The 27,840-nt window shown below is 41.1% G+C and overlaps 1 protein-coding gene across 2 annotated transcripts in view; it reads right to left on the bottom strand.

The window, feature by feature from the left end:
• The window catches only part of MTUS1 (microtubule associated scaffold protein 1), a 116,006-nt gene extending 92,160 nt beyond the window's left edge, over positions 1 to 23,846 (bottom strand). Inside the window, exon 1 of one of the 2 annotated variants that reach the window (XM_058802921.1) lies at positions 23,779 to 23,846. The gene's annotated coding sequence lies outside the window, so the exon portion shown is untranslated. Of the gene's footprint in view, positions 1 to 22,363; positions 22,474 to 23,778 lie in introns of those variants that run through there. The other variant, XM_058802922.1, reaches the window with a different exon arrangement.
• Between the last annotated feature and the right edge of the window lie 3,994 nt (positions 23,847 to 27,840).

The following is a 27,840-nucleotide window of genomic DNA, read 5'->3' as shown; positions in this document are numbered from 1 at the left end:
CCCATTCAACTAATAGCTGACTTGACAACGTCCTACAAGAATGAAGTGTATATACATCATTGCAGATACCCTGGAACTACAGTTATATGGGAACATTAGCTTTGATTTCAACTCAAAACTGACTAAAATAAATGCCACAGGCACTGACAGAAGTGTTACGCACCCAGTGCCATATCCTTGATATTCCCCAGTGAGTTTCAGCTTCTGTACAAACTTCCATTAGATGAGAGATATGCACAGCTAGAGAACATTGCATGCTCTGGCACTGTCTCTGTGCTAACAAGTGAAAAGGCAACCCTCTGATTTTACAATAAATTAGATCATAACCCTTGAATAAATGACAAACTAATTGAGTCTCATGATTAACATGCAAGAACTGCCTTTCTCTTGCTCTGGCTGGTTTTTTCAAAGTCAGCTTTGTCTTTTTTGGAAGGACTAATCACACATTAACTTATGCCATAAAGTACCCTCAGTCAGGCAATTGACATGGTTCTCTGCAGTCTTTAGGACTTGCTCACCCCACATTTAACCCTTTTGGCTTTCACTTTATAAGCTTGATGGAGTGAAATTGCATACAGGCAGTGACAGCAGCATGATGATTTAGAAGTCATCACTCTGATCCAGTACACTTCCAAACAGTCATTCTACAACCAGACATTCAGTCTTCTTAGCAGCAACCTACACAATACCATTTATTGGGGTAAAACACATTTAAGACACGCAAATCTGCAGCCGTAAATAACTGGAAGAACACAGATAAAGGAACTTCTCACCAGCACTATCCAAAAAATTTCTTAGGAGGAAAAAAATTACTGCAGCTTCTATAGACTCTGCACAGGGACAGGCAGAGATCCTATTTAAATGATATCTTTATATTCGTACACTCAAAATTCAAAGCTTCTCCACCTTAAAACTGTAGAGAGCACCAGAGTTTAAAGCATCACTGTGCATAAGCTGTGCCGTGCAGGCTGTTCATCCAAGGACATAATACATATCCATCATTAACTGAGACAGAATGTTACTTCTTGGATTTACGTGGGTAACAAGTCTTCATTATTTAGTTCTGCTAAGTACCAGCACCAAAAGGCAGCTTCTGGGTCAAACAGTCACTTAACAGTACAGAAATCTATGGAACTACCATCCATACCATCCATATCAAAGGCAAGTCAGAAACACTGATAAGGCAAGTATTTCACCACCCTGCAATGCAGGTGGAAAGCTCCTATAAAGGGCTAAACACAGAGCATACTTGAGTCACTTCATACAGCTGACATTAGTTTGGAACTCAGATAAGGAACTCCTGCATTTCAGCTTAAAGAAGGAAGAAAACAATTCTCACACATAGCCATGTATTTGGGCTGCACATTGCACGGGGGGGGGGGGGGGGGGGGCATTAGGGAACGAGGAAGAAAAACTTAGGAAAAAATAAACAAAAAAACTCAGGTACCTAGTAAAAGTTAACCTTGCACACCACCAAATGCTGTCCTGTGAAGGGTAACCAACTTCCTTTTGAAAGCAATCTCAGTTCATTTAAGTTTGCATGACAGAATTACTTCCTCTACCAGCAACAAGTTCAACAAAGTTTGTCAACAATGCTGCAGTTTCTAAATTTTCATCCAGAAATTCACCAATTCACAGGGCACAAACAAGGACCCTCATGTCCTGCTCAACCAGGACTCTGCATGCACAGCTTGTTGATACAACTCTGGTAAATGAAATCCCAGAATGCTGGAGCAGGCTGAATATAGAAGGGTTGCGCAGGGGGAAAGAAAAAAAACCCAACAAAATAAAAAAACCCAAACCACAACACACACCCAGTGCTGAGTAATCTTAGAAAATAAATAGGGGGAAAAGTCATTAAGCTTTTCCTGCTAGGAAAATACATAACCCTAACTGCCAAAAGCTGAGGAAGAAAAGGTTGAGCTGAACAGAGATCCACTGGATCTCTCATTTCTGTTTCTCTAATTTTAGATACTATTTAAGAGTACTTTCTCCCTCCTTCATCAGGTATTGTAGGATATTCCTGGAAGAGGAAGCTGTTTCTACCTTGAGGCTTTTCCTTCAAATCCACCACTGGGGTTTTGCTCTCTCTGTGCCAAATTAAACATACCAGAGGTGTTTTCACAAGCCATTTGGGTAGTATACTGCTCACAAACCTCAACTACAAGTCATTAATCCTGCATTAGGAACTTTCTTCAGAGGAAATTGCCTCACAAGAACCAGGGGTGGAAAGGATCGGCACCTGGAAACCACTTGATTCCATCCTCTGAAAAGTCGAGCTACAGAAAAGCCTTCAGGATTGCAAAGCAATATTTGGTGGTTAGATTTCAAACTGTTCATAAGTTTGCTGAAAGAAGTAACAAGAAACAGTAGTCTGCAAAATAGTTCTACGAAGAGGATGGTGACAATAAAGTTCCTTGGACTGAATTTTTCCCATCTACAAGGAAGTTCCTAATCAAAATGAGGTATGCCAGAAGTGAGAAGGAAGGACAGCACGCAGGAACTGGAATGATTATCATGCAGGAGAGGCCAAGGTTCAATCTGTGAGCAAGTACTAAGTGCTCAAGTTAGTCCTGCTCTTCATGACAGCTTGACTCATGCACTGAGTACTTAATTTCTGACCACTGATAAGAGTTTAAGAAAAATAAGATTTTTTTTTAATTAAAAAGGAGAAAAATGTGTATTCTTAAATGATCCTATGACAGGTAAACAACTTCTACTAAGGCATACATACTGGTCTCAAAATCAAGTTCTGTCAGTCAAGTCTTCCATGGCAGTAGTTGATAGACTGAGTCCTTTGACTGTTTTCTTCACAAATCATTGCAATACAGAGAATGGCAAGCGTGAAAGGTAGCAAAAGCAACTGTTTTCATAATAGCAAACTACACTAAACTCTTCTGAACTGTTTCACAAAATCTTCCTCTCCCCATCCAAGGCAGAAACGAGAGCAACTTTCAGCTTAAACTTCCAGTTTCTACAAGTTTTAAGTCCTACCAATTTACCACCTGCCTCTAAGTCACACCAAAACTGGTGTGTGTTTCTCCCCATCACATCCTTGAATTCCAAGTTTGCATAACAAGATTGACAAATTTGGGTTTCAAATTATTCTCATGTACATTTCAAATTAAGAGTTAGCTACTAACAAATTTAAATGCTGCAGACAAGCTATGTTCATTCCTAAAAAATATTTAGGTATTCAAATCTGCAATTCCATGAACTATAAAGAAACTGTAATTTCATGTAGCCGGTGGTAATACAAACTAAATCCAAGCCAATCACATGCTATAGCAGAGATGCTGGAAACTCTATGAGAATGCTTTTTATATCCAATATACTTGAGGGATTCCCACAGACTTCACTCAAAGAGCCTTACACAGAGAGAATAAACTGGCATTCATACACCAACGAGCCAGAGAGAATATTGTGGTTTAAGCAGAGTAATCTTTACAAACACAAGAACACTGCTGCCATCAGTGCCTTCTCTTGTTCCGTTCTGTGCTCCAGCCTAGCAGCCAATTTTTACATCTTCATCCTCTCACATGGTTCAGTTATTTTGCACAGAATGGACAGAACACAAGAAACACCACTATTACACTGTGCTTACTTCAATAAGCTTGCTCAGCATTAGATTCCACATGCAGAAATAAAATGAAATAAACCTCAGTAGTCTCATTTTTTGTATGTCAGTACCTGTATGTTTCTTTATATGGCCAATGGAAAAATACATTTTAAAACCTATTTGACAACGCAATCACAAGTCATCACAAACACTGATTCAGCGCAATAATACACTGGAACTTGCAGCTAGGTTAACTTGACGAATCAAATGCCTATCTCTACCTTATACTTTGATATAAAGAGTAACTTCTTTATAGTGTAAAAGGACAAAATACAATTCTAGGATTTAACTATAAAATGCTCACTCACAATACAAAATATATTTACTAAGATCCCTGTTAAATTTTCAACATCAAATACATATTTAAACCAACGGTTAGATCAGCAAATAATTTGGATTCCAAACCAACCACAGGTGAATTGATTCTATTCTGAACCCAAACTATGTAATAAAGCCAAATTCAGGCTCTGCTAACTGAAATTACAGCACCAGAACCACGAGCAGAAGTTGGCATTTACATAGGCTCCCCCCATGGCCTAGGCAGATCCATCTTGCCTGTACCTAGAAGGTCACCACATTCAAAGCACTAACTATGGAAGGAGAAACCAAGTATCAACTTAGAGAACATTCCTGTGGTCTCACCACCAGATTTCTTTCAAATTGAGGCTGCCAAATTTCATGTCTCTCGTATTACACGAACTACACGAGTCTGACAGCCCTGGCATGACATCCCACCTCTTTGCCAAGATGCACAGAGCCAGCTGAGGTCCAGGAAAGCTGAAAGCTTCTCCAACACAAGCAGAACCACCAAGGCACATTTAACAACCAAGCAGATGCAGCTGCAGCAATCACAACTGCACTCCCACTTGAAGAGTAACAACTACAAAGGGTATCATCAGGACAGTGGGACACCCCAATACCAGACTCTCCCGACTGTAAGCTGCTGCATCTTCCCCACAGTCAGAATAAACTCCAACAAGTTCACACACTCCAGATGCCTGGGTAAAAAAAAAGAAAAGTGCTAGTCAAAGTAGGAAGGAAAGTAAAGACCCCCTTTGGAAAAGGTTGTCTGAATAAGTCTCCACTCAGACCAGAATGGCAAAGCTTGGCTTTCAGACTACCGCCTTGGGTGGAGGGGGGGAAGAGTTAGAGGTGAGTCAGAGTCACAAGAACACATTTTGCTTAATAATCTACCATATTCAGAAAGAAGAAAGATGCCAGTACTGCCATGCTTACTTAGAATATATACAGAGAAATACCAGGCACTAGCTGCTTCTGACAGAAGGTACTTGCAGACTTTCAGGTATTGGTTAAGTGTTCTAATAGCAATAGTGTATTTCTTACACAGAACAAATTCAGCCACTATACTTACACAAATACAAATCACCTGCTTTCACTAACTAAAGCCTCATGGGTAAATCAAGAGTCAAGGTGAAAGCTGGAAGTCAAGAGGCTTCACTTACAAGGCAGGTGGGCACATCTGCTTTATAAGCACATGAATGAGTTGTCACAGCCTCATCTACAGCGGAGTGACCAGGAACAGGACAGGACGTACAAGAATCATACAGTTCTGGCCAAGAATTGGTACTGTGCAATACCCTCAGATCACAGTAAGGGCAACAAAGTTCATGGACCCCACCACTGTCTCCACAGCCTGCCCTCCCCTTCACTCCATCTGCTGAGGAAATGATCAGTTTTGGAGAGAAATTAAAAGCTGCATGTTAGTGAACTGTGACAATGGTTTCCCTTTCTCAGTTTGAAAAACATATCTGTGCTTACACACAGAATGGGATACAGGTCAGAGTCCACAGTGGTTTTGTTAAACATTTAAGCAGATTCAACTTAATGCACTTTTCCAGATCTTTTGGCAGGAGACGTTAACCCACTGTGCTACAGGTGAAATCTGCCTGGCTGTGAAGGACACCTTGATACCAAGCACCAGCTTCCAATTTGAATGCTTAAGTGTTTAAGACACTGTTCCTCACATGCATACATTATTTTGCAAGCACTCTTCACCTATCAGCATCAATAAGATAAAGACATTTTATTAAGAAAAATCTTGAGCTTTTTGGAAAAAACATTGCTACCAGTTGTACTCGATGAAAACAGAAAGCCACAGGTGAAGATGTGAGGTATAGAAATGTAGGCACACAACTTATTCCTTCTCTACCATTTCAGGATTAGAATGTTAGAATGGGAGAATGCTGAAAACGGATACTATTCGCAAAAGATTGGTTAAATAACCTAAAAAAGAGAATCTTAAATTTAAGCTATTGTCACTGTGGTACAATCCTTCAAAAGCTACTTCCAGGATTTCTTTAGAAATAATTACTACTTTCAGCTAACAGAGACCCATATGCAGACTGCTGCATCCAGCATTTCCTCCTACAGAGTTTGGTGTATTTTACCTTTCTTCCTGAAACAACCACAGTGAAGGTAAAAGTTAAGGTGAAGCTGTGGCTACTTTCTTGTTTAGAAAAAACCCTGAATCACAAAAAGATTGAGGCAGCAAGAGGCAGCTGGGCCACTATCACTCAAATTATGAATTTTTACAAAGTCACTGATTTGCTTGCCCCTGGTGTTGAACTCTGTGCTTGAGCATGGGATTGTGCTTTTTTGAAGGTCAAATTAGTCCTGCCTACAGAGTATTTATCACAACTCAATAATACATTCAAATTTGCTTGAATATATTTTGCAATAGTAATTTCCTCTTTTTTTTTTCCCATTCTAGTTTTAGGTCTTCCCCTCTTCTATAAAGAAAAACAAATTACACTTCCTTTATCACCTTTAAAGGTCCGGTTGATATTTCCTTTTAATTTTGTAATCAAATACTGGCAGATCCTGTTTCAGTATTTTAGCTTAGCTAAAGATATGAGGATCAGAAAAGATTAGACACAGAAAAGCAGTACCTCAGCATGCAAAGATCAATGATTAAAGACCACTTCAAATAATGAGAATAGGAAAAAACACCCACTAAGTAGAGGCCCTTTATCATCCCCAACTCTCCATTTTAAGAGCTGGAACTTGACAGTCCTTTCTAAATTTCTAATAGAAAATAGCATATTACAGTAGTTTTGCCAACACATCAACCAGCCTTCCAGGAAATAGTGTGTCAGCAACATATGGAAACTACGTGAAGGGAGTTTTTGGCATTTGTCTCAGCCTGGTATGTCTTTAGCCTTAACTGTGGAAGCCACTAACAGTTCTGTCTTAGCTGTAAAATTTAAAACAGGGAACATGATATCAATGCAAGTACATGTTTATCATTCAGTACAAGCCACCAAACCTCAATCACAAGTACTACTACATTCTATGTAATTTTTACAACAAAAATATTTACTTTGAACCACTTTTAAGCAAACAGCTTGAGAAAATGCTAATAATCTTTTCAACCTCTAAGCAGTAAAGAATAAACTGGAAGTGTCACATATAAAAGCATGTTTCTATGTTTATGGAACAGACAACTTCAAGTAATAAATCTGGAAAGTTATTTGGTGTATAACAGCAACTTACACTAGGGCACAGTAGAAAGAAACATACCCCACAAAGTACTTACTCAGTCAAAGCACAAGCCTTTCAAAAGAGACAAGTTGAGGCTGAGTTTGATTACTCATCAAAAGCTCTCCCCAGTGGCACACAGCAGAGTACAAGAAATCAGTGAGAGTAAGGGAAGAAGAACTGAAACAAAACCATTTAATCCAGATTAGAGAGTCCTCTCATAAGATTTCAACTTTCAAAGTTCAGTTCAGCCAGGCAGCAATAAAAGACTCAGGCTAAGGAATTTTCCTTAGACGCTCTGCCAGCACTGCACCAAAAACTTCCTGCATGCTACTAACACATTCAGCAGGTCTGACAAGGGCTTCACAAATTTGACAAATGCTATTTGTAGAGAGGTCTTTTCTGTAACACTTTAGATCCTGTTCCCACTGAGGGACAAAACCTGTAGCTAACAAAATAAGCACACCTTTGCCTGGCCAGGTCTGAAGTAGGAGGAGGACGGACTTACTCAGCTCACTTTTTTTTGCAGCTGAGGAACTCAGAAGCCTTTAAAACCACAAACTACTGTTTTTGTAAAGCTGTGGGCTACCACAACTCAAATACAGTCAGGCTACAAAGTCACTTCAGAGCAATTGCTGCACCCAGGAGTTCCTGCAGCCCAGTGCCATTAGTGCTGTCAGCACAAGGCTCCGCAAGGCGCTGGGTGCTGAGAGCACACATGTGGGGCCATGGCAAAACATTGACCCTGTGCTCCAGGTCACAGAGAAACACACACAAGCAGGTGTTTCCCCCACTGTCACTGTCCTTCTCCTGTGCATGACAAATTACCACATACAGTTCCCTGGAAGAGAATTTTAAACTGCAAAGCCTGCAGAGCAGCTTGGATAAATGTAATCTTAGCCTACCTTCAGAAAGCCTGAGAAAAGAACAGTTGTTTGGAAAAGTCATATTGCAACACATAAACAATTATTCACTTTTGCATTATGGAACTAACAGTTCTCCCTCACCTTTTATAAGTGACATAAACTGCAGTCTCTTAACTCCTGTCTGCTACAGGCAAGTAAAGGTGAAAATGGTGCTTCCAAAAAACTGAAGAGTTTCCTTTACTAAATTAATGTAACCACATCATAGAATTAATCTGGAAGTGTATAACTTGCTCCTAAACCTATTTACTCGAGGTTTCTAAATTAATTCACCATTGCAGGAAATGTGGAAAGAGAAAAAAAAAGAAAACTAGAATACATTAGTTATGTGAAACAGTGTTAAACTTACTTTCACTCTCTGAAAAAATTTCTTTCCTCAGGGTACAAAGGAGTTGTAATAAAAACAAATAACTTCATTTTAAGAAAGTCAATTTAAATGTGGAATTATCATAGTTATATTAAACTTCACTCCAACACATCCCAAATTTAAATTGCGCCATTTGAGTGGTATGTGCTCATTGACACTTCTAAACACAGACAAACCACTACTTTTGGGTACACAGATTTAGAGTTGAAGAGTTAAACATTTCAGAGGAATTTTTGTTTTCCAATGAGAACCTTCTCTGCATTCATTTAATTTATTCAGTTCAGTGTCTGAGTTTTCAAGATATAAGGAATAGAGTCAATTGAAATCTCTTAGAAGATCACAGAATTAAACACTTTTTAAAGCAACAACCCCCAATATTTCAGAAACAAAGTTATGAATCTTAGGTATCTAGTGGATAATGTGCATCTAGTTGATGATACAGAAGTATTACAAGAAATCATGCAGTTATCTTTAATTATAAGTGAGAATTGATAATGCATCATTATGGAAGAAGGCACAGAGCATCAACTCACTCTTTTGCCTTTAGAGAAATAGGTGACAACTGTTACATTACTAAGACATCCTTTAAGCAATAAATGCTAAATGAATAAAATGATTGCTCTTTGAAGAAGAAAACTCTTTCAGCTATCCCATGTTCTTGGATGACAACCTCTCTATAAAAATGAGCTTTTTAGCATTTAAGTTCTTCAAGGAGTCAAACTAATTTGACAAATCCAAGTTTTTTTCTGCTTTGCAAAACTGAAGTGGATGGCAACAAGCTTCGTTCTCCCATCTAACAACACACAGCACACTACAGCCCCATAGCATTACCAATGGAAGAATATGATACTGGAAGAGCCAAGATTTCAGCACTACACAGCTTGTCATTGAGATCCCACCTCCCAGCCTCAAATACTGACTACCAGTTCATTGCACCAACCATCAGAAAAACACCATGTCAGAAATTTAATAGAAAAGTAGAGAGTTGACCACCTGCAGAATAGGAATAGTTGTCTCCAGGTTATAATCATCAAGGCTGAGAGAACTGGGATTATTCAGCCTGAAAAAGACACTTCAGGGTGACCTAATTGCAGCTTGCCATTACCTGAAAGGAGCCTACCAGAAATATGGAAACTATTTACAAGAGCATGTAGTGACAGGCTAAGGGGGAATGGTTACAAACTGAAAGACAGTAGGTTCAGATTAGACATTAGCAAGAAATTATTTACTGTGAGGGTGGTGATGCACTGGAAAGGTTGAACATAGACGTTGTGGATGCCTCATCCCTGGAAGTGTTTAAGGCCAGGTTGAGGTGAGGCTTTGAGCAACCTGATCTAATCAAACACATCCCTGCTCATGCCAAGGAGGTTAGAAGTGGATGATCTTTAGGCCCCTTACAACCCAGGCCATTCCATGATTCTGTGACCTCTGAGAGAAAAACCAAAACAACACACAAAGATGCAGAAATCAGAAGGAACTAAAGCAGTAAGTATATAGCTATTGGCTGGGAGGATACTCAGGCTGAAGAACCTCACCCTCAGCACCACAAGCATTCTGCATTCAGAATCACTGGGTGGTGAATCCTGCTGCTGCTCAGCTGGCACAAAGGACAAGGCAGGGTATGTTAACCACAGCCATCTAACAGCCACGTGCAAACACCAGCCCCAAAATAAAAGAAACACCAGCGGAAGCTTGCACACACAGGCTCTTCCTCCCCTGCTGTGCCAGGCCTGCCTCATCTCATCATTACCTGGCTTTCCTCGGTCCCTAGTTGAACTTGTTATGGCTTGATTATGCCTTTAAGGACTTCTTAAAAGCTGCTCTTTAAGGTTAGTCAATACTGAGCTCTGGACTTAAGTTTCTACTTCATTACTCCCCATTTTGCCCATAATAGTCTCTCTCGTGGAGATTAACATACTTTCAATCTATTTAAATACAGCGCAAATATCTCCCTGTAAAAAAAGTGATCACCAACCATCTGCCCTTCTTCTCTCCCCTTCAGAACAGATCCAAATTATCTTCTCTTTGGCCCATACATTCATATTTTGCAGCTGATGAAATCTGAAATCTGAGTGCTTTCCTGAACAGGCTTTTCCGATTTCTTGCCTACCACTTTTGACTGCTAGATTCTTTTCCTAAATGAAAAATTTTCCTAGACTAAGGATGCTAAAGAGTGCTGCAGGAGCAAGCTGACTACACATGGCAGCACCAGGCACAGATCACTGTAGTCTTTTAAGAGTTAAGCTGAAAATTTGAACATATTGTTCTCCTCCATCTCATTTAACACGCAAGGAGTAAAAAAGAGCACTTTCTTCAGAAGTAAGATTTGAAAATTTCATATTAAAAGCTCCTACTGCAAGTTTTCTAGCTGAGGTATTTAATGTGTTATTTCTTGAATGAAACACAGATTGTCTTTTTTACATCCATCTATAAAACACTCAAAAGTAAATTTTTCTTTGTCTTGATCTTCCCTTTACCTCTGAACCACCAGCAGGAAGAGGCTGGTCTATGAAAAGCAGTCTGTCTGTCCTCCCTTCCTGAAATGGCTGATGAAACAGTCATTTAAGTAGAAATTTCTTTTTCCTTTATAAGGAAATGACCAAATACATTAAACTGTGATAGAATTGTCTCCAACTACTGACATAGCTGATGTAGAAGAATAAATAGTTCATACCAGTTTTAGAGTTGTAACACTCATGTGGAGGATGCTTTTTGGTACTGTGCAGATTTCCTAACCATTTATGAGGGGACCTCCCTTTGGTTCACATCAATCACATCACAGTATGCGATGTAGAAATTCTGTGCTGGACATTTGCAGTAACATTCCTTTCTCTAGGATGCAAAAATGAGCTCAAGCAAACACCTAACACTGGCCCAGACAATTTCACTTCTCTGCTGTAGTACAAATACCACACAATCAAGAGATAAACAAAACACCAGTTTGTCTGGGAAGTTGCTGCAACTCAAACTCAAATACTTCTTTAATAGGCTTGGAGTTATGGGATTTATAATTATTTTCATTAAGAGTTCCAAAGTGTGAGGTTTCACATCTATACATGAAAAATTCACATACTTGTTTAACTTGAATATGAGATTTGTACAAGAAAGCACAATGAGGAAAGAAAATTGTCTCCCCCACCCAGCCCAGTTTACCTTAGCAGGCCTTGAACACTGCTTCATTCTCTCAACTACAGACAGCATGCAGTCACCAGTGCAGAATGTGAAGAAAATAAGAAAATCTTTGGGATACTTGGCAGAAAACCTGGGTTTGCATCATCTGGCACAAGAGGCAGGAAAAGTTCCCCTGAGTGGGATGGTTTTAGCAAAGTTCTTGGTAAACTTAAGGTCAGAATCTGACTGGATTAGAGATGCAGTCTCAAGGCCAAAGCTCCCACCTCTCTTCCAGGCACTGGTAACCCTTCGGATTAAGGTAGACCTAGAGATGTGAAGAATGCCAGGTGAACTTGCTCTTGCCTTTCTTCTTTAACTTCTTCCATTTCAATCTGTAAGTATCAAGACTCTCAAACTAAGCTTTATACTCATCAAACCTTGGTTTAACCCCTATGTTCCACCCCAAAGACAGAACTAAAAATAAAATTATCTAAATTAAGCAAGTTACTCAGTATTTCAACAAGTTTAAAATTATTTCATGCAGATCAGTAACTTACACTAGAACTGGTTTATACTGGACTTTGATCCACAGATAAGTGCTACCACTTAGCGTAAGAACTTCTGTAAAAAGTTCCAATAACATCCGTAAAAATTGCCCTCAACTAAATAGAAAAAATAAGACAGATATTCCTCCTTTGGGATAACCCTGTTCAGGGTTAGGGTTAAACTATAATCTTTCAATTTATCAGATCGCTGCACTATTGAGCAATTTATTTATTTTTTTGGCTACCCAGGGAACTGTTTGAGTTTCAGGTTAAGCACATTCTGTTCCACTTAAATGGCAACATGCCAAATCCATTTAAATATTTAAACATTAACCTCAAAGTCACTGGTTTGTAGAAAGGCAGACGTTAGTCCAGAGGGATTAAATTTTTCTCTAGGCATTATCACTGAGTACAAAGGCCATTTGCCTCTTTCTGAAAGCAATTTCTGGAAGAGCTGAAGAGAATGGAAAAGATACTACAGCATTCATAATCACTTCAATGACAGACTTCTTCCGAAGAGTGGACAGGGGCCCGTTATTTGACATTTTCCCTTTTCAATACTACAGATTCATCTTCTGTGTTTAAAAATGCTACTTTTTTGCCCAATGGAAAAATACAGGGTTGCTACAGTTACACTTAATAGTTTTATATAGTAGGGTTATCCAGTTATTCAATGTTACTTTGAGGCACAAAGTAAGATGAATTTGCCATCCAAGACTTCTCTATAACAAAAACAGAAACCAAAAGACATACACTGAAAGGCTATTAAGTTTAGAGATTCAAGGACCTGCCCGGCTGTACACTGTTCCAAGTGTTCACTCATAAGTAGAGATGGGATATACATGAATAGTGCATTTCTACATGTTTTTGGGTTTAGGGGTTTTTTGTGGGTTTTTGCTGGGGTTTTTTTTTGGGGGGGGGGGTTTGGGGGGACAGAGGGGAAGACTGTCATTGCAGGAAGTTCAGGGAAGGAGCCAGTCCACCACTTTCCAACTGTGTTGTAAGCCACCTTCTGCTACCTGCTGATTATGATTAGTCCTGGAGATTGAGAAACTCAATTCTTTACAGCATCTAACTGTATTCACATTTGACAACCACAAACATACTTTTACATGAAGCCACTGGTTGGCAAAACAAAACCACCACCAACCAGCCATCAAGAACACACTGCAACTGATTTTTTTTTCCTAGAAACCACTTCCCTCACATTTTTTTTAAGAACAACATTCTAAGCTGCCCCTCTAGGGAAGCTTGCATTCTCTGTGTTTATAAATAAGTAAGCAGTTTGTAACAGCAGCTTTATTCTGACACCAATCAGATAAAAACATGCACTAAATATAACTTACGTAAATACTATGGAATGACCTCTACAGAACCAGACATTTTTTATCAATGATATGCACCCATTACAGATTAGAGAACAGAAATATTGATCTCAAAGTTTTCCACACGTTTTCTACATGGCCTTCAATAAGAAAACTAAACAACTAGAAACATCTGAAAGCTTGTGATGGAGTAACCTTGTAGAACACAAAGCTCTCCTGCTTATTTTACACTGAAAATAGCCCATTGCAGGGGCAAAAAACCACCCCCAGCACACAGGCTTACTATATTTAGGTGCCACCTTACCAAGAGGGTAACCCCTAGGAGAGTAAAGGCTGGATGCATGCCCACATGCCAAGCTACACCACTGAAGTGTCAAATGTTCTGCTGGGAGAGCTGCTCTCCCACTGCGGTTTCTCACCTTCACTCTTCTCAGTTCTGAGTACATTACAGTCGCTTCTTTCAAGGCTCCACAGATCTTATTTTGTCTTAAAAAGTGCATTTTTAACACATGTGTGTGCTTGTGACTAAATGTTGTTGTAGAGTAAGGCTTACACACCAGCACAACAGTGCTGGGACCTGTGTGAGCATAGCAATTCAGCTTACTGCAATAAAGATAGCTGGGAACCAAGGGGAAGAATTACAGTTCTGATTGCCACTAGGCTGGGACAAGTGGAAAAAGCTGAATGCTGAAAAACACCCAGAGACCCCAATTAACAGGGCATGCACCACCAGCTCTGCTTGAAGCACTTGGCCAATAGTCATCTGGGCAAGCAGGGAAGCCACTGGTCCAATACAACAACAACAAAAAACATGCTCAATGCTTTTCTTGTTCAAGTAATAGCTGAAGCTGCAATACATCTTTCAGTAGAGGCAGCTTTTAGCAAGACTTCAGAAGGTCTAATGATACAGCCTCTGCATGTAGGGAACTGAAGACAACTCCTATTCAATTATCACCTTGCAATTAGGGTACTAAATGAACTACCAGCTCAAGCTGGCTGAAATTTGGAGCCAGACTTACTAACTTCTTCAGCATTGAGATGCAGCTTGATTAAAACAGAGAAGCATGAATAAATACTAGTTACACCAAACAGAGCTATTATGAAACCTATAAGAAATGTATAACACAGAAGATTGACTTTATGGTATTTGACTTGGGAGCCCACTTGCTGAGCAGTGGGACACTTTATTACACAAAATATTTGGCACACAAACCCAAACACAAAAACAAGCTCAGGGCAAGAAAAGAAAGGTAAAGATGAATCCTAACCACATACAGAAACTGCTCAGATATCTTGATCCGTGCGCTTGTGCAATAAAGTAGAAGCAAGCTTTTACCACAAGCAGTATACATAATCAAGTGGATGTCCAAAAGCATGTCCAATCTCCTGAGAAAACTGCCAAGCTCACAAGGTTTGTATTATCTGCTATTAGAATATCAAGGATCTACAGAGCACAAAGAATCCTTAGGTGAAGCAGTGGTCTGCACAACTCCAAACCAGAAGCTATCCATTACACGAGAGCAGAGCAAGAATATTCATTCTGTTACTACACACTAAAGTAGGTGACCTTCCCAGCTGCTTGGCAAGCCTCTGCTGTCCTTGCAGGCAGATACTGAGAGTGCAAACACCTAAAGGCATCCAACTGCCCAAGGCCACCAACCTATGCTGACTGCAGAACCAGCCTTCATTATCTCCTGGCATCAAGGTTCTGGCTGAATATAATAATGTGTCAAGAGACAACACCCAGGCAGTTCAGTTTCATAACACTCAACTATAACAATTCCTCAACAGGTCCTATGAATTGTTTATGACATTGGAACAAAGCAGAGGAAACACAGATGCACTGTAGGGAACATCCGTAGCTCTGAGATGCTTCTATACTGAGACACAAGTAAGGATTCAAACAGCAAAATATCCAAGGAATTCCTTTCATTTCAGGAAAGCTTGCAAAGGAACAACTCCAGCAATCTACCTGTAGATACAAAAATTTAATTACCTGAAACTCAGGAACAAATAAAATTACTCACTCAAATTCAAAAGAAGCATCAAATAAAATACACAGTAAGTAAGTAATCTACTATGTGATACAAAAATAATTCTCAGACAATTCTGGCAACAAATTCATTAAATCAAGTCATATGCTATAATACATATGAACTACAAATCATACCAACAGATTTTATCCCAGCACCTTCAGGGTGCTGATAGCAGCTGCTGCTAACAGAGACCTGAAAAGGCTGAAATTTCACAGACAATAAAAACAGTTCATGTTCCTTCCACACTTCTTGAAAGAAGTAAGAATAAGAATAAGTAAGAATAAGAATAAGTAAGAGTAAGAATAAAGTTCCATAAGTTTGGCTGGGAACACTAAATGAGGAGCAAATAAAGCATACAAAATAACATTCTCCTTGGTGGAAGTCTGCAGCAGACTTCAGCTCCTGCAAACTTACACCTGAAGTATTACTGAGATGATACATCACCACACAGGCTGCCCACTTAAAAGCATCTGGTAGAGAGCACACCTGAAACAGGGAGTTGTTGAAATAGAACTAACATAAAGAAACACCAAGCTTCTGCAAATTTTTGTAGGCACCTTCTAGGTATCTACAATGTAATGAAATGGTCAAGTCAGCACTGAGGGTGTCTGGCAGAGGTGAAACTGGCAGACAAGCCATGCAATTAGGTAAGATTGCAACAGTGGAACAGCAATCAATAGGCTTCCCAAGATTAGATAGCAGCCAGCCACAGAGTAATGGTTTTAAGATCCTTGATGACTGATGGGAGCAAAGCAATAACCAGGGCACACATCAGATGAGAGCACACTGCAAGAGACAGAGCCTGCTTACAGTGCCAGGAACTGCTAGGCCAGTACATCAGAAATGGTCTGCATCACACAGCCAGCAACCAGCAGCATCGAAGGTGAGCTGTCCTGCAACTCAACACAGGCACAGGGGAGGCAGCACCAGTGCTTCACACGCTTAGACAGCATCAACAAAGAAGCCACATGACCATTAAGAGCTTCAGCCAGGAGTCAGAAATAATCCTGTCCACAACAGAACTGAAAGATTAATGTCCAAAAAGTGGAAAGGAACAGTTCAATATAAGCATTCCTTTTCTTCTTTTTTTTCCTCCTCAAATGAATAACCAGAAAGAAGTGGGGAGTCAAAAAGAGACATACAATAATTCAGTAATGGTTTGAACATGAGCACATTTGCAAAACCAAAAGATGTCAATCCTCTTAGAGGAAATCACAAAGTCCACATGCAATGATGGACAAAGCACCGTCTAGTTTCAACCACCACTTTTACAGAAAAAACTCAAACCAAAACAACAAAAAAGCAGGACAGGATCACCTGTAGCAACCTGCACTGAGCCTTACATGGAGAACCTGAACATGGCATCAAAGACAACAGAGGAGGCTTTCTCAAGTACACTAAGCAGAGTTGTCCAGTCTCCACAGAAAATTTTCTAATGAGCCAGGGTATATGTCTGTGCTAAAAACCAGTATGAGAAGACAGTTTCAATGCTAATCTCAGAGAGGAGCTAAACAAGCTACTCCTTCAGTCCAAAATGTTGAGCAAAATGTATCCTCCCAGGAATTAAGACAGATGATCACTAACAGAAGTTAGTTTTTACATTCCACAAAGTGACAACTCTAATACTGCATGCACCTTGCTAAAAGAATTAGTTCTTCAAATAACCCATCCTTTCACTCTGCTGGGTTTTGGGTTTAAGCTTTAACATGTTTAGTTGTCAGCTCCTTCAACAACACACATCAGCTTTCAGACAAATGTGGGCAGCAAATCAAGGTGCAACAGTTCATTTTTTATTACATTGAGTTCACCAGTTTCTGGGAAAGTCATACACTGATTTAATGAATTCTCTGAAAACTATGACATTTAAGTTTCCTAACCTCAAAGAGCACAATTTAAGTATGGACCAAACCAATGCAAATCTGCAGAAGGTTTAACAAATGTTTAAATAAAGCCTAGTAATCAAGATGTTAGGGGAGTTCATGCTTTGCAAGTGGTAAAACTCCATCAACGGAATACCAGAAGAGTTTAATCTCCAGGTGACATCATTGCAGATGACATGACAGTCCAAAAAGCACTACCTGTGTCAGAGAGGAGTGTTAAAAGCCTTTCAAACGAAATTTCAAGCTATTCTTCAGTTTCTTTCCCAAAAGAACATCACAAAGATTCAAGAGGACAGCATTCTGACACTATTAAAGCTTTATGTTTCTTTGTAAGTTAAATGGTGAATTAAGATTGATAAAAATAATCCTAATATTGGGATGCATGTTGCATATTTGTTTTCTGTATCAATCAGTATCTCCCAAAATAAACACCTACTCAGGTTACTTCCAAATGTTCATGGTGAATGACTTTGCCACAAACTGTCTTTTTAACTGAGCAACTTAAAGGCCAAGATAGAAAACTACCCACATGAAACACAGCCACTACAGAGAAGTGACATTAAATAACACAGAATTCAAGACATCAAAAGCAGTAAGATAAGCAGGAGAAGAAAATAACAAAAGCAACTCAGACTGAAAAGCAGATTCAATTTTGACAATTTCCAATCAAACAATCCTTGATACATCTTTAAAACTGGACATCCAGTTTGAAAGTAACAGCTGTGTATTGTTGCTTTTGTTGCACAGAGTGGAAGTTGTACTGACCATTGCAGAGCACACGTTACCAGAACTCCAAAACTTTTAAATAAAGCTTGCAAAGACAGACTTCCAGTTTTCCACACTGCATATAGTCACTTTTCTATAGAATAATTTTTATCAAGCTATTATTTCTATCCATTAAGCAGTCTTCCAATTATGCAGCATTTACCAATAAACCACTAAAAATAGTCAAATTTCATGCTAATTTCACCCAGAAAACTTGGAGACTTTTTCCGCCTTCAAACTAAAAGAAATGCTAAGGACATCTGACACATCAAAACTTCATAGAACTGGGTGAAATGACAGGCTCACAGAGGAGCATATGAGAATTTCTTACAGCAAGAGGCAGCATTCAGAAAACTGCAGCACTATAATCTTCTTGCAACTCAGAGCTGCAATAAAGAGCTATGGTCCTGCTCAGGGACAGGATTAATCACCTGATCAATGTAATTTCAGAGGAAAGGGCCACCAACAGCTCACCTTACATCAATTTCCTTGAAGGTCTCAGTGTTTCATCTGAAAAGAGTTCAGTACCAAAAGCAGGTACAATTGCCAACTAACTTCTATAACAACACTTGCCTATAATCCTGTAAATGGCTCACCAACCATCCTAGTTCAAGTTATTTCTTTGCTTAAATGATGTTATTTGCTAGATTACCCAAAACAGGTCACAGAACCTCCAGCTACAGATTTGCAAGACTCAGCTGCACTCTGCCATGTCTGAAAAGGCACTTAGAAAAGGCACTTAGAAAAGTGCCTTTTCTGTTAGAAAAAGGCACTTCTCAGGCAAACTGTAATTCTGTAAATTAAAGCATTTTTTAAAGAAAAATACAAACCTGAGGAAAATATTATGAAAGTACTTCCCGACTTCCTTTTTAAAGTCACATCACTGGTATTTCAAATACCTCTAATAATCATAGCAAAAAAAAAAAAAATTCGCTGTCACGAGAACATTTGAATCAGACACTAAGAGCAAGTAACTCAGACTGTCCAAGAACTGATGATTCTTGTAGACTGTGCATTAACAGGATGTGTGCTGTGCATAAGCCAGCAGCATCTTCCATTTATATCTCCAATTAAAAAATGGTCTCACACCATGGTCTTGAATCAGTCCAAGGATCTTACCTTTAGCATCCTCAGGTAAGAGTAATCATATTTGACTCACTAGAAGCATACAGGTAAAGCACCAAGTAAAACAGGAAAGGCAGATCCACGTTAATTAGGAGAATGGGCACACAAACCATATTTAATGGACAAGTCATGGTCTTTCTTGTTTAACAGTAGTTTATTCATCAGCCCATAATCTTTACCACAATGCACTCAGACTGCCCAATGGCATACAGATCCTTAGTTCCCAAACCCTCCTGAAATGATGGTGCAGCAAAATCCTCCTACTTTTTAAATTCTTCAATCAAGATTATTCAGTCTGCTGCAATTCAACACCAGAGTCATGACAAGACAGCAGCCTCAGCTACAACTCCAACAGGGGATGAATGGAGGAAAAAAGCAGCCTCTAACACTTGCAGCACCAACTACTCACACTCATCCAAGAGTACAATCACACTCTTTCAGGAGCCCAGAGATGTTAATAATTTCTTTTTTGGCCAGTCCCATAGGTTTACAGTGATCTCAGAAAGAGAAAAGGAACACCGTTTCACAAATCACTCCACCCAGACCTCACTGGTGTCAGCTAATGCTATCACACTAAACTAACAAGCCCAGAATACACTATATGGATCTTATACATTGACAGGAGATCAGGGGAAATAAAAACATATAATGTATCTACAACCATATTTTTTATAGTAATAGCAATTCCTGCTTCAATACTCTGGTTTTGCTTGAAGAAGGCTTGTCCATTTCTTCACTGACATGAATGGAGCAAACACAGAGGAAACTGACTCGGGAAGAAAGCTTGTCCTATTTCGTCCTGCTAGACACAGTACAGAGAGTACGGAGTAAAAGATATTAGTGATACTAGGAACACCAGCCACTAGAATGAAGTGCTGGTACACACACATGCCAACTGTTGTACCCCACCTCAGGGATTCTGCTGTACAGCTGATGCCCAATGTCACTCTGAGCACACAGACAGCCTCTGTGTGCACACTCACAGGGGTCTGCACTAGAACTAGTTCATCAAACCCCAGTGTGGCTTACAATATCTCAACTCCCAGTGCCTTAAGTGCACTAGTTTCGTTTTCCTGCATAATTACCATATTACAATCTTTAAATCCACATTTATATTAAATGCAAAAATAAGCTAGTTTTAATTTTTTAACATAGTTATCTAAGACTGCAAAAGAAAAAAAATTGTGAAATTTTTAAGTATTTGAACATTGCTGAGAGCACACTGGCAACTTAGCCAAGTTCGAGGGGCTCAAATAAATTCTATGGCAAAGCCAAACAAAATGACAGACATTAAGAGAACCATCTAAAGAGAATGACAACAGACAATGGGGAGTCAATACAAGTGGGCAATTCACAGGTCACATCAAAGTCATCCATTAAGAGCAGCTGCAGGTTTTCCTGATGAAAAAACTAAACGGAGTAGTAACTAAAGCAGTTTGAGTGTAGCAGTAACTTAGTGTAAAAGGATTAATGCAATTCATGCAAGGGAAGGAGAAGTCCATGAAATAAAACTGAAATTAATTTAGGTGCTAGAGATGGGAAAAAGGAAATTTCCCACTGACATAACTTTTTGGCACTGAAAAAGTCCACTCATGTAGAAAATTACGACTCTTAATATTATTTTTTTACTTGAAAGACACAAAATTATCAACTAGAACTAACTTTCTTGTCAGATAATAAAGCATACCTATGCATAGCATACTCTGTGGAATCAACTGCAACAACAGAGAAAATAGGAAAGTAGAAAACAATTCTTCCCGTGCCTCCATGAGAGCAACTATTGAGTCTAAAATCATCTTCATACGTACATCAGGAAAAGCAAAAAACTCCACAGTGCAAGCACTCCCTTAAAAAGAAGTAGGCTGTTATCATTCTCACTTCAGTGTTTGCATAGAGCAAACTGTACAACAGCCAGTTCCACAGCACAAACACTGAAGAAGCACTGATTCTTGCCAACAAGCAGAATAAAGAGCATTAACTTTCCCAGCTTTAACTCCAAACTACTCCATAGAATGAGCATTTCACAAACTCACCAGGTAATCTTCCATATTAAAGGGATAAAGGCAACTAAAAATGCTTGATTTTCCCAATAAAAGAGTAAATCAGGATACTTCATGAAACTGAACGAATAGAACACAATGACTTGAAGAGAAATAGGGACTTAGGACAGGCAATCACTTCAGCAGCTTCTGTTGAATCATACATACCACATGTGGCACTTCTGACCACATAATCTGATCTCTCATCATCAAACAATCAAATTACAGCAGTGGTGCACTGTCACATCTTATATGAATATGTAATATGCTGTATTTCTACACAAAACATATACATTTATACATGTACAGTGCACATATATATGTATAAAAATGTAAGTGCATCTTTATTTCCGCAGATAAAAAAAAAAAAAATCAGTCCTGCACTATCAGCTAGTTAATCTGCATTCCACAGTTCCTATTACAAATCTTAGCAATTATTTTGCTAGATTGTTGAGACCATTAGCTACCCGACATGTTAAATCTCAACTCAATAGTAAATCCTAAAAGATTAAAAAAAAGCCTCCTTAGAGTTGACATTTTTGTACAAGAACCTTGGCTCTGCCTAAAAAAAAAAGACCACTTCTAACATACATGCCTACAGACAAAAGTTTGAAACCACAAAATGCAAGAGTTAGAAGCACCAAATGCATTTAGAGTGTCATTACTCTGTCAAATCTTGACTTTTGAAGGCCTTGACACTGCACTGTTGCAGTTAGTCAGTACTCAGATACTGATTTCAGGTGTAAGTAAAACACATGAGAATAAGGAACAATTATGCATCTGGCAGGAAGGTTTCCTATTTATGGATCACAACTGCTCAAAAATATCATGAAACCAAATTAAGGGGTTAGCTACTAAAAATTAAACATTTGTTCAAATATTTTCAACTTATGGCATCTTGACAGAATCATGCTAACTCTGAACAGGAAATCAGATAAGGTGAAGTTTTAGTATCAGATTTACCAGATCATGATCACTGTTTCAGCCACAGTTCCGAAGCAGACTGATCTCAGCCAGAAGTCAAAGCTTTGCAATATTTTAAAAGGGACTATATGAATTTTTAGCAGAGCCTTGTTACCACACATGCAATTACTCCATAAAAACACAGTCAAATGCAATCCATTGCTCACCCAGGATAATTAGCACTAGGAGAACTAAGCCAGCCCCAGTGGCTGGTGTGCAGTCACGCGAGCCAGCCGCTGCAATGCTGCTCTGCAGTTCCACCAGAGCACGGTGCATGTCACGAGGAATACACAATTCTTAATACCAATCTCATTTAGCAATCCATATTAGTTATCACTATCCACTCAGAAAATCTTAGTGATATAAACGATGATGGTTAAAGCTTTTCTATTCCCGAAATTAAAGTTTCACTGTATGAAAAACTTCTATCTCTCCTGACTTTAGAGAGAGGTGTTGCTGTGTACAGAATTAATTCAGAAAAAGAAGAAAGAAATTGTTTACCCATTAATATATATTCAACAGCATAGGTATCATCCAATTTTTCAGACTTAGTGTTAACAATATTTTACATTATAGCTACTCTATCTTACAATGCATAGACAGTGACCAGTAATGATTTCTCTTACCTAAGTGAAAGTCATACATCTGCCAGTGTGAGACTTCATCTTTCAGATAATCCCCCGGTGTGGGGTTTAACCAGCTGGACTGTCCATCACATGACAAGCAAAATGCAAACAAATAATAAAACCAAAGTCCAGGCTTAGACCCCGTGGCAGAACATCACCTACATACCCTAACCAGAAAGGGATGCTCAGTTCTCTGCTTGAATAATGCAGTAGAAAAACAGAGAGGTAGGGTGTTTTCACGGGGTTGTTTTCAGGGCATTTCTTTGTTTTGCTTTATTTTAAATACCTGCACTTTCCCGCCTTGGAACAATGGTATCAAGTTAAAGCTCAATGTCCTTTCCGAACTCTAGCTCTCCTCTCCTTGCCAACCTTGCGTGGTATAAATAGCAGCAAGCAGAGGAGCGAGCATTAAAAATACTCCTTTAAAAATCTCAGGAGAGTTCGTCTCATAGTGCAGGACGAAAGCACTCCGGGTGCACGAGAGCGAGCTGTAGCACATTTTACACATATCAAACACAGTGTCACTGTTCATCCAGATAGAAAAGGAAAAAAAAAAGAAAAACCAAACAACTGCGACATACTGCAATATACAATTTCCGTATCTCTCAATATGGAAAACTCCGAACACCCAACTCGGGCCCGCCGAGGCTGTGACCCCTCAGCGAAGGGGAAAGGCCCCTCGGGGCGGGCCCCGCTGCCGCCGCACCTGCGCTGCGCCCCGAGGCCGCGGCTCAGCCTCACCTCGCCGGGGCCGCGGGAACGCGGCGGGCGGCAATCGCCCAAGAGCACAGGAGGAGAGAAGGCTGGAGCAGGACGGAGCGGCGGCAGTGACCGCTTCCCCCGGGCAGCCGCAGCCGCGCTCCGCTCCCGTGCCCCGTTATCCGGCCACCCTGGGGAGCGCTCGCTGAGAGAGCGAGGAGAGAAAGAAAAGGAAGGGAAGAAAGGGGAGTACTCACACTTCTGTAAAAGACAGCAAGTCAGCACTTACGGCGGCACGCACACAGTACCCCTCACTTGTAGATCGGCGCCGCTGCAGAAAACTGCGCCGCGGCCGCTCTCGCCGCCGGCACCGCCTCCCCTCCGCCCCCGCGGAGGCCCCGGCAGCGCCGCGCCCGCACCAGCCCGCCCGCTCCTCGCCAGCGCCGCCGGCTCGGCGTTCGTGGCTGTCCCGCCCCGGGCTGCGCCCCTTCAGCAGCCCCGCGCCCCCTCCGGCCGTCCCGTGCGAGACGGCGCCGCCGTGCTCCGGGCGCACCTGCCCCGCAGCAGCCCCCCTCACCTGGCCGGCCCGGCCCGGCCCTGGGCGGTGCGTTTGTCGGCGGGGGCGCCCGGCCGGGCGGTGAGAGAGGCGCAGGTAGCCGAGCGGGGGAACTGGGTCAGCGGCTAAAAATACCGCACGGGATGGAGGAGGATCCGGCTACGGCAACCGGGGGGGCGGCCGCTCCTCCTGAGGGCAGCCGGCGGGACCGGGCTGGCGCGGGTCTCGGTGGATGGTGGGCCCTGGCCGAGCCGGGGCAGGCAGTGACCTTGCTCCAGCCGGGCAAAGTGCGCTGCTTCAAACTCACAACCGACGGCGACAAAACCTGCCTGGTCTCGTTTCAGTTCCTAAACCGCGTGTGGCTTCGCGGCCGGCGCGCGGAGCGAGAGGCCGTGGGATGCCCCGGTGCGGGAGAGCCGGGCTAAATCACCCGCCCGGGGCAGCGCCGGGGCCGGCCGGGCCGCATTCCCCCGGCAGGGCCCTGCCCCCGCCGCGCCGCGCTGCCATCCCTGCCCGGGCTGCGGCGGGAGCCGGCCGGATCGCTCCCGTGCCCGCTGCTGCCGGCCCGAATGAGGCAGCCTGGATAACAAGCCTGTTCCTGAGAAGTTCCTGCGACATATTGCGATGCCCAGGCAAGTGGTGGAGTCGTCGCTCCTGGAGATGCTTAAGAGGCATCTGGATCCGGTGCCTGGTGATCGAGTTTACTGGTTGCAATGGCAATGCTGGGTTGACAGTTGGACTTGATGATCTTAAAGGTCTCTTCCAACTTCGAGGATTCTCTGAAATCAGCTGAGAGCTACCTTAGTGAAACAGTGTGTAGCAACACTAGGGCAATGTCTAGGTTACAACAAGATGTCTCAGGAGGTTCAGGCGTAATTTTCTTGATGGCCTAAACTGTGCAATGATAGTCTTAGGCTAAGTGTGTGTTTATGCAGAGTGGTTTATAAACACAAACCAGACAGAAAGTGTGTGAGTTTACTGACTGGCCACAACTTTAAACTCTGCCATAATTCTTTTTAGCATTCTGTCCATGGTATTATTTGCTGCCACTTCTTAGGGCTCGACATCCTGGATTTCTGTGGTAGAAGAGCCAGCACTTCCCTCCAGGCTTTGTCCACTTGGATTTCAGTGGAGAAAGTTCATATTGTAGTAGTCTCCCTGACCCAGTGGAGTAGCTGCTGGGGATTTGGCACTGAAGTTGTGTCTTCACAGTGGTGGCACTACTGTAACGTGAAGCAGAGAGGAAAAATCTTTTACTCATCCTTGCAAAGCCCTAAGAAGTAAATTATGCCTATGTGATTTCTGGGGAAGAGAAGCTTCCAAATGCCAGCAAGGTTGGAGACGCTTACCTGGCATGTCTGGTGCATGAGAGCACAGCTGCCTTTAGGCTCCCTGTGTGCCAACATAGGAGTCTGTATCCAGGACAGATTTGGTGACTCCACAGGAAATGCTTTCATGACATCAAGCTAGTTCCCTGACCTTCCTCTCTGCCCTCCTCTACTAGATACAGTTGCTGGCTATTTATATATGTGATGAATATGATTCAGAATTAAACATGCCAGGAAGACACTGCTTCTTTCAACCTAATAATTAGAAGAGGAATACAGCATGATTGCTTTGTTTCATCACCACATGAAAGGGAACTATTTATTGTGGTTGGCTTAGTACTAACAAACAAAATATTTTATTCCCATCCATGAAAAGCAATCTTGTGTGTCTTTATGGGCTTCATCCATAGTGTGCTGGAGTCAGTACTATTATGTATGGGTTTTCAGTTAGCACGTGACTGCAAATCTAGTAAGCTGGATCAGAGCAAGAATGCTTTTGGGCTACAATGCTGAGCATTGTACAAAACTTGAGCACTCCAGGATAGTCTATATAGTGCTCCAGACCTTGGGAGGCAAACACTTCAGTAGCACAGCTGAAGCACCCTGGCATGAGTCTGCTGCTGTGGCTGAACGTGTGGGGCAAGGGACATAGTGAGATTTTTGTGGTGTCATTAGGTTACTGCTCATGTGAAACTGAGTGATAGATAGTTTACATAGCCAGCCTTTTAGCAAAGTTCACAGGCATGTCTCCAACTGTATGTATCAAGGCTAATCTCAATTACAACTTAAAAATGCCTCTGTCACCGTGGGGATGGTCTGGAAAGTATCGACTGATTGCTGCAGCTGAAAGCTTGTGGTGTTGATCTTTATCCTGCCTAAGATCACAGTTCATTCAGCATTTGCTGCAGCCATTCCACTCTGATGGCTCTTTAATTTTTCCTGGTTTTGTTGTTTGTCTAGGCCTTTCATACAGCAGTAATCAAGGAGAAAAATCAAATTGAAAACCAGATACTTAGATTTTTTTAAAAAGAGATAATGAGATAATGACTTTTGCTTCTCTGCCTTTTTTTTCTTCCTTACTTCTTTCTGGTCCATGCATTTTTGAGTTTACATAAATGTAAGAGGAATACTGCAGGATCCTGTCACTGAACATTGAAATTGAAGGGAAGGAAATGAGGAAAAAGAGAGAAGACAAAATCACTTAAACAAGGAAGATAAATGAATGACAAAGGGTGATGAGGTTGCAAGTAGCCTGGAGCCCCAAGAAGAATAAAGCATGGGAAAGAATTGGAGACACCAAAGCAAGAGGTGAATATCACAATAGATGGGAAAGGGAATAAATGAACTAACACGTCTTTTTTATATTATTTCCCTGTTTTTGTCAGTGGGAGTAGTCAGGAGCAGGCTCCACAAATGGCTCTGAAAGATACTTTTAGATGCATTCATACTCCAAGATGAATGTATGTCTGTCTTTAATAATAGATATGATTGCAGCAGGTATAAATAATTTGAAATAGTACCAGGTAACTTGAGTATCAATAACAGTAAAAATGCAGCAGCACAGGACAGCCCAGTCTGTGTCCTGCTGGTATCCAGGGTAATGGATGGTTTTGAATAGGTTATTAGGGAACTCAGTTTCTGTTCCTGACTCTTAATGGTTGCTTGTGTGCTTTAATATTATATGGTAATTGCCTAGAGAAGCAGTGTTGTAATAGGGATTGTAATTTAAATTTCCCTACTCCCAGCTAGGGACCTTAATTGTTACATTGCAAAGTGATGCCTTGCTTCCCTTGTCCAATGCATGTGGATTAGTTTGTTCAGAATAACAGACTTTCAGCAGGCACAATGAAAGACATTCCTCCCAGCTAGCCTCTGGCCTGGTGATGAAGGGAATTTCCTGGGAATTATCAGATAGGACTTCTGACTTTGTCAGGTTGGACTGTTGTCCTTATGACCCCCCACGTCTTACATCTGCCTGTTTAGCTGCTGAGAGACCTCTCCTTCCTCCTGTCATGTTTTTGAAAAATGCCAAAATCTAGGTGCAGACCCCACTGAAGCCTAACTCAAGAATTATATGCTTTAGATGACAAGAAAGCTGTAGTTGGAATGTCAGAAATTGTCAACTCGAATGCTGCTGACGCTCCTTATTGGAGACTGTGGTCCAAGATACTGCTGCTTCTGCTGTGGTGGGGAATGGGGCACATGGCCCAGGGCTGTGGCTCCTGGGTAGCCAAATGGTGCCAGAACTTGGGGGCTGCAGCTCTCAACACTCAAAACAGCTTGGCTGTGGTGGATTCATTGTCTGTGATAAGTCTTACTCTGGCTGTATTTGGGAAAACACCATGTTGTGGATTTGTTTATGTTACACAGCAGAGTGTTTATGAGTGATTCTCTGGCATCAGGAGGCTGACTGCTGTCAGATGAAATTCCTGCAG

The sequence above is a fragment of the Ammospiza caudacuta genome, chromosome 4 (genome assembly GCF_027887145.1).
Source record: "Ammospiza caudacuta isolate bAmmCau1 chromosome 4, bAmmCau1.pri, whole genome shotgun sequence".
In the NCBI taxonomy this organism is placed as follows: domain Eukaryota; kingdom Metazoa; phylum Chordata; class Aves; order Passeriformes; family Passerellidae; genus Ammospiza; species Ammospiza caudacuta.
The sequence above is the reverse complement of the archived record's forward strand: the minus strand, read 5'-3'. Positions and strand labels throughout refer to the sequence as shown.